The 7,847-nt window shown below is 42.1% G+C and overlaps 1 protein-coding gene across 1 annotated transcript in view; it reads left to right on the top strand.

Moving 5' to 3' along the window:
• The first annotated feature begins 2,928 nt into the window (after positions 1-2,928).
• ELSPBP1 (epididymal sperm binding protein 1) overlaps positions 2,929-7,847 on the top strand; it is a 23,808-nt gene continuing 18,889 nt past the window's right edge. Inside the window, exon 1 of the mRNA XM_017889026.1 lies at positions 2,929-3,089. The gene's annotated coding sequence lies outside the window, so the exon portion shown is untranslated. The remainder of the gene's footprint in view (positions 3,090-7,847) is intronic.

Here is a 7,847-nt window from a genome sequence, read left to right as displayed (position 1 = left end):
AAAAAAAAAAAAAAAAAAAAATTAACAAATTAGCCGAGCATGGTGGCATATGCCTGTTGTCCCAGCACTTTGGGAGGCTGAGGTAGGAGGATCGTTTGAGCCCAGGAGTTTGAGGCTGCCATGAGCTATCATCTCACCACTGCACTCTAGCCTGGGCAACAGAGTGAGACCCTGTCTCAGAAAAAAATTGTGGAAAAGGGCTATCTTTTCATCTCTATTTTTTTTTTTTTCTCAGTGAGATGGAATCTCTTTTGGAAAAAAGTGGCAAAAGATAGCCCTCCCCACAATAAACTGTCAAAAACATCAACAACTGTCAAATTAGAAGCTCTTACGAAATAAAAGCCTATCCAAGACTTTAAAAATACTTTTGGGGAATCCTAGTCTTTGGAAATGACTGTTGCCTTCACTTATTTCTAATATTTCTTTTTTCTTTTCTTTTCTTTTCTTTTTTTTTTCAGATGGAGTCTTGCTCTGTTGGAGTGCCATGGCGTGATCTCGGCTCACTGAAACCTCCACCTCCTGAGTTCAAGCAATTCTCCTGCCTCAGCCTCCCAAGTAGCTAGGACCACGGGCGTGTGCCAGCAGACCCAGCTAATTTTTGTATTTTTAGTAGAGATGGGATTTCACCATGTTGGCCAGGCTGGTCTTGAACTCCTGACCTCAGGTGATCCACCCGCCTCGGTCTCCCAAAGTGCTGGGACCTCTTTCCTTCTTGTTTGAACATCTTTTACAGATCTTGACTATATTCTACAACATAATGGGTGGTCTTTGGCACACTGCCTTTCTGCTATTATTATTGATACTTTATGAAGACCAAGTGTGCTAAGACATTGCACGTTTTCGGAGCCACCCATCCTCGCCTTTAACATCTTTGTTTCATGTCACTCATCATTGCATTGCAAGTCATCATTTTCCCACTCTGCAAGTATTTCTTCAATCAGTTTCCCTTTATTATTAGCCATACAAGATCCAAAAATCCCTTAGCAGATTAATGTGGGCTGGGCGCAGTGGCTCATGCCTGTAATCCCAGCACTTTGGGAGGCCGAGGTAGATGGATCACCTGAGGCCAGGAATTCGACACTAGCCTGGCCAACCTGGTGAAACCCTGTCTCTCCTAAAATATACAAAAATTAGCTGGGTGTGGTGGCATGTGTCTGTGATCCCAGCTACTTGGGAGGCTGAGGTAGGAGAATTGCTTGAACCTGGGAGGCAGAGGTGGCTGTGAGCTGAGGTCATGCCACTGCACTGTAGCCTGGATGACAAAGCGAAACTCCATCCTCTAATTCCAAAAAAGAAAGAAAGAAAGAAAGAAAGAAAGAAAGAAAGAAAGAAAGAAAGAAAGAAAGAAAGAAAGAAAAGAAGAAGAAGAAGAAGCAGCAGCAGGTTGATGGATGAAGAGAAAGAGAGAGGAACACACACACACACACACACACACACACACACACCAATATATAGTGAGACATTCAAACAGAAAGAGAGACACTGAACAAAACCCAAAGACAGAGAAAGAGCTTCAAAGAGGAAGGAAAAGGAGGCAAGGAGAGAGGGAGAAAGAGAAAGGGGAGTGGAGAGATGGTGAAAGAGAGACTGAGGAAGAGAGTGACAGGGAGGGCCAGAGAAACAGCCAGCGAAAACAGGTGAAGGCAGAGACAGACAAAGAAGTCAGGGCAGAGGAGGCTGCCATGTGAGAAACCCCCAGCCTGCGAGCCTCTTATTCTGAAAACACCCAAGCCTGGGACGTGAGGATGCGGCACCAAAGAGTCAATAAAACAAAGAGCCTCAGGCGCGCTGGGTCAAGCCCTACTCTCCCCAACAATTTGCTGTGCGAGGTTCAGTAAGTCCCTGAGCCTAGCTGTGCCTCAATTCCCTTATCTGTAAAACGAAGGGGCCGTACTAGGGTCAGCCGTAACACATGGCCAACTCTGAAAGATCCCAAGGGAAGGCTTGTGGACTTCTTCACAAAATCCCAGGATGGTGGAGAATCATTTCAAAATGATGGCCTGTACTCCCAGCACTTTGTGGGGTTGAGGCAGGTGGATCACCTGAGGCCAGGGGTTCAAGACCAGCTTGGCCAACATGGTGAAACCCTGTCTCTATTAGAAATACAAACATTAGCTGGGCGTGGTGGTGGGCGCCTGTAATCCCAGCTACTCAGGTGGCTGAGGCAGGAGAATCACTTGAACCGAGGAGGCGGAGGTGACAGTGAGCCAAGATCACGGCTTTGTACTCCAGCCTGAATGACAGAGTGAGACCCTGTCTCAAAAATTAAAATAAAATAAAATAAAAATAAAATAAAATGATGTATTTCAGAAGGCTAGTTTCAATTATCCCATGCTTGCCTTTTCACTAGAAAATTCTAGAGCTTGATCGGGCACAGTGGCTCACGCCTATAATCCCAGCACTTTGGGAGGCCAAGGCGGGCAGATCACCTGAAGACGGGAGTTTGAGACCAGCCTGACCAACATGGAGAAACCCAGTCTCTACTAAAAGTGCAAAATTAGCTGGGCGTGGTGGCACATGCCTGTAATCCCAGCTACTCGGGAGGTTGAAGCAGGAGAAAGGCTTGAACCTGGGAGGCGGAGGTTGTGGTGAGCCAAGATCGCACCATTGCACTCCAGCCTGGGCAACAGAGCAAGATTCTGTCTCAAAAGAAAAGAAAAAAAAAAAAAAAAGAAAAGAAAAGAAAAGAAAATTCTAGGGTTCTCTTTCATTGTTCAGCTGAAACCTCTCCAGCAATTCATAGCCGAATTTCTGGGAACATTCCCTCCTCTGTTCATTAATATTCTTGTCCCTGACCCCAGCCCCCGCAAGGCCCTGTCCATATACACTTGACTGAATTTTATGGGCTTCGTGGATATGCATGGGCTTATCTTGAGCCATCATAAATTAACCACAGCTGATCTCATCCAAACTGTCTTCGACAGTAACCACTGATGAAGAACCCTCCTTTGAGAAGCTGCCATTGTGTCCTACAGACAGGCTGGAGCCAAAGACGTTCAACCAATCCCCAGACAATCCAGAGCTTTTAGGAGCAGAACCTTAAAGAGAGACCGTGGAGAGAGCTAGGGCCCAGAAGAACTCTCTCAAAGGTACATTTTGACCTGGAAACTTGGGAGGATGTGAGAAGTGGGGTCTTGGGGCCCCCATAGTAAGAAAGGAAGGTCTAGAGCATCGTGGTGCACTAGAAATATAATGTGAGCCACATAAATCATTGTTTAAGTTTTATAGCAGAAGCACTTTAAAAAAGTAAGAAAAAATAAGTGCAAATTATTTAAATAATATGTTTTGTGGAATCCATGGATATGTAAACGATTATCATTTCAACACATAATGAATACAAATTAATGAATACAAATGAATACAAATTAATGAATACAAATGAATACAAATTAATTATTGAATACAAATTAATGAATAATTGCATAAATTATATACATTGAAAATTGTATAAATTGTATGATGAATAAATTGAAAAAATTAATACAAATGAATACAAATTAATGAAATACTTTACATTTTTCCCCCATACTTTGTCTTCAGAATCAATAAGTATTTTACACTTACAACATAGAACAATTTGAACTTTCCCATTTCAAATGCTCAAGAACCAGAAGTAGCTGGTGGCTGCCATATTGGTTCTGGAAGGGGAAAGTCAGAGAAAGTAGGGAAGGGGGTCCTGTGGGTGAGATCCTTTCTCTGTTAATAAACTAAAGAAATGGGTTAAACCAGATTATGTCAATGATGTGATGCTAAAGAAGGTTGCCTGAATCCCAAATTTAGGGAAGAAACTGAAAAAAGGGAACAAGTTACCTGTTAAGAGACTGGGTGAATTACTTATGAAATTCTTGGTAGTGGATTAAAATCTTCATGGTTCTATCAATTTTTGCACCATTTCTCCAAGGTAAGGCTTACTCTCCCTATTTTAGGAAAAAGAAAGTTGAGATTCAAAAAGAGCTTACTGAGATCCTGTTGCTTCTCACTCCAAAGGCAGCCTAATATGTAATAGAAGAGGTGTGTGTGTGTGCTTAGAGGTGGAGGGAAGGCTTACACTGAAGTTTTGTTTCAGATCTGGGATCATTTGCTGCTGAGAAGCAGAAGGACTCTATTTTGAAGCTACACTATACTCCAGTGACTTTACAGCCCCATGTGTGCCTGTAATTATCACAATGGCTTCTATAGTTGAGATTTTATTTCCATTAAACAGATAGGAATATTGACTCGGAGTTCAGAGAGGTGAAATGACCTACCCAGTTGAAACACAGGAGAGCAGGATTTGAATCCTGGTTGATCGGGTGCTATTATCTTCTCACTGCTCCACTGTGAAATTGTTTTGGCTTAAGAGAACCAGAGGGCAGAGGCTGTGGGCTAAGCTACCTCTTGGGCACCCTATCAGTGCCTTAATACTACCAGTTGTAGCTGCCGTTATTTTCCATGTTGAGTGGTAAATATTGGTGCCAATATCTTATCTCTAGCTGTTTGAAGACAGCTATCATATCTGGTTCCTCTTGGTACCCACCACATTTCCTCATAGGTGACAGAATTCTTGAATACTCATTGGATGGGTGGTGGACTGATGGAAGATTAAAGAATGAAGGGAAGGATGGGTGGATAGAAGAATGGATGAATGGTGAAAGAATGGATGGATGGAAGGATGGATGAGGAGTGGATGAATAAATCGAAGGATGGATGAAAGGATTTATCTCTGATTTTTGAGGGCAGAAATCATGTGTGGTTCCTCTTGGTACTTGACACAGTTTCTTATGGATGGTGGGGTTCTTAAATACTTATTGGATGAATGACTGATGGATGGATAATAAGAGGATGGATTGAATGAATAATGAATAAATAGAAGGATAAATGAATGGATAGATGAGTGGATAGATGGCTGGTGAAAGATGGACAGAAGGATAGGAGAACTGATCCATCGATGGAAGAATTGGTGGAAGGATGAATGGGTAGATGAATTGATGGGTGGATGAATGGATGATGGAAGAAGATAGATGAAAAGATGGATAGATGGAGGAATGGATGGAAGAATGGTGGAAGGATACATGGGTGGATGGATGGATGATGAAAGAAGGGTTGGTAAAAGGATGGTTGATGGAAGGACGGATGGATAAGGGAATATTAACAATGCAGAGTATCATTAAGCAGGGAAAAAATTTCTCAGAAGGTAATATTTTCAGGAAAGTTTGAAAGCCAATAAATAACAAAAGTAAAAGAAGAGAATTAGAACATTCTCAAAATGTTTGCTTAATTAATTTATTACTGCAGGTCTAGGATGGTGAATGAATGTTATCATCATCATCATCATCATCATCATCATCATCGGCCAACATTTATTGTGAATTATCTCTATAGCACACATTGTCTTAAGCATTTTGTATCTTTCATCTAATTTAATTCTCCCAACAACTCTATGAAGCAGATCTGGTTATTAGCATCCCCATTTTATAGAAGGGTAAGCTGTGAAGTACCTTATTAAATGTCACTCTGCTAGGTACCAGTGAAATATCCACACAGGTTTTTAATTACTGGAATGCCAGCGGAATTAGAATGCCAACATCAGGAGGCCCCTGGCACCATGCTTTGCTCTATAGATGTTCAGTAAATTTGGTAAGTCAATAACTACCCCATAAAATTAATCCATTCCTAAGACAGCCATCTCATTGTCGTAGATTTTTCATTTTGTGATTTTAAACTGCCTCCTATTGCTTTACCCAGGATGTTCTATCTTTTTTAAAACACATTTTAACTGCATGTTTTCGTGTGAGCATATGTGCATGCATATACCTGTATATGTGCACATATGATGTGTGTATATTATGTATACATATATACACATCTATAATGTAAACAGGCGTGTGCATGTATATGTATATACACATTATGTATGTGCACAGATATACATGTATAATTACTATTTTTAAAATGTATTGATACACAATAATTGTATATATCTATTGAGGTACATGTGATTTGTTTTTCCTTATTTATTTATTTAATAGACATGGGGTCTCACTATGTTGTCCAGGCTGGTCTCAAACTCCTGGTCTCAAGTAATCCTCTCATCTCAGCCTCCCAAAGTGCTGGGATTACAGGTGTGAGCCACTGATGTGATATTTTGATACATGTGTATAGTGTGTAATGATCAAATCAGGGTATTTAGGAGATCCATTACTTCCAACATTTATCATTTCTTTGTGTTGGGAATATTGCAACTCTTATTTTCTTGGTATGTACATAATTAAATTGTTTTTAATGATGTAAGTCACACATCTGTGATACAAACTTAAATGGAAAGAAGTCTCCTATTTGCCCCTGGTTCCCACTTCCAGAGGTGATTGATATCAGTGGCTTCTCACAGGCCCGTTCAGGAAAACGCTCTGTGCATGTATGTGCATGGGGAACACAGACGCAGTGTCTTGCTGAGAACTACAAGGCTCTAAGTGACTTAGGTTTGCGAGTGTCACTGTCTTTTCATTCCTGTGCACTTATCCCAAAATTGGTAGTCAGCAGCTTCCAGTAAAATCTCAGGGATGGCCTGAGCGCGGTGGCTCATGCCTGTAATCCCAGCACTTGGGAGGCTGAGGCAGGAGAATTGCTTGAACCAGGGATGCGGAGGTTGCAGTGAGCTAAGATTGTGCCACTGCACTCTGGCTTGGGACGCAGAGCAAGAGTTTATCTCAAAAAAAAAAAAAAAAAAAAAAAAAAATCTAACGTGTATGCTCTCTCCATAAGTAGTAATGAAAATATCTGGCTTGACATTTACACAGTGCTTTCCAGCATCTGCTGAATGTATAAGATCCCAAGGTGGAGTTTATTCTCCCTCATTTGATGATTGGAAAAACTACCCCCACATTTGCCTGTGGTTTGACTCCAAAGCCACAACAATCCTTTATCCGACCAGCCAAGAAACAGTGGCAAGTGGCAGGATGCTGGTCCCAACAACCCCAGGGCTCAGGACAGAAGGTTCTCCAAGCATCTGAACCAGCCAGTGCCCAAGGCATAACTTGGTCCTCACCTGGATGTTCCAGACGTGGGTGTCTGGCTATTAGGGCTTGTTTTCCAGTTGAATAATTATTTTGAACAGCCCTAAAATATTTTCTATTAATATCCATAACTTGGTCTGTGCAGAGTCATTAACGTTCCAGACCATCTGTTGCTACCAGTTCTTCGAATTTGCACAAAACTCTTTATTGCACAAGGAAGCAAGCCATGTAAATAGCTGGGGATGGCGGGATCATCCTGGGCAAAGAGAATAACGAGTGCCAAGACCTTGAGGTGGCTTCTGCAGGAAACAACTAAGAGGCAGACAGAAGGCGGAGAAGGAAGATAGCTTTGAGGGAAGGCATGGTATGGACTATGGATTGTATTCAAAAGGTGATGGAGGATTTTGAATTAATAAATGCCACCCCTCCTCACTTTTTTTTTTTTTTTTGAGACAGAGTCTTGCTCTGTCGCCCAGGCTGGCATGCAATGGTGCAATTTTGGCTCACTGCAACCTCCGCCTCCTGGGTTCAAGTGATTCTCCTGCCTCAGTCTGCCGAGTAGCTGGGACTACAGGCACCCGCCACCACACCCAGTTAATTTTGTTTTTTGTTTTTTGTATTTTATTAGAGATGGGGTTTCGCCATGTTGGCCAGGCTGGTCTCAAACTCCTGACCTCAAGCGATCCGCCCATCTCGGCTTCCCAAAATGCTTGGATTACAGGCGTGAGCCACTGTGCCTGGTCCACACCTCCTCACTTTAATCCCTTCCGTGGCTTCTGGTTGCTTCTATTCTATTCTATTCTATATATATTTTTTGAGACAGAGTCTTGCTCTGTTACCCAGGCTGGGGTGCAG

Source organism: Rhinopithecus bieti, unplaced genomic scaffold, assembly GCF_001698545.2.
Source record: "Rhinopithecus bieti isolate Rb0 unplaced genomic scaffold, ASM169854v2 scaffold_574, whole genome shotgun sequence".
In the NCBI taxonomy this organism is placed as follows: Eukaryota; Metazoa; Chordata; class Mammalia; order Primates; family Cercopithecidae; genus Rhinopithecus; species Rhinopithecus bieti.
Note: the sequence above shows the minus strand (reverse complement) of the source record. Positions and strands in the feature narration are given on the sequence as shown.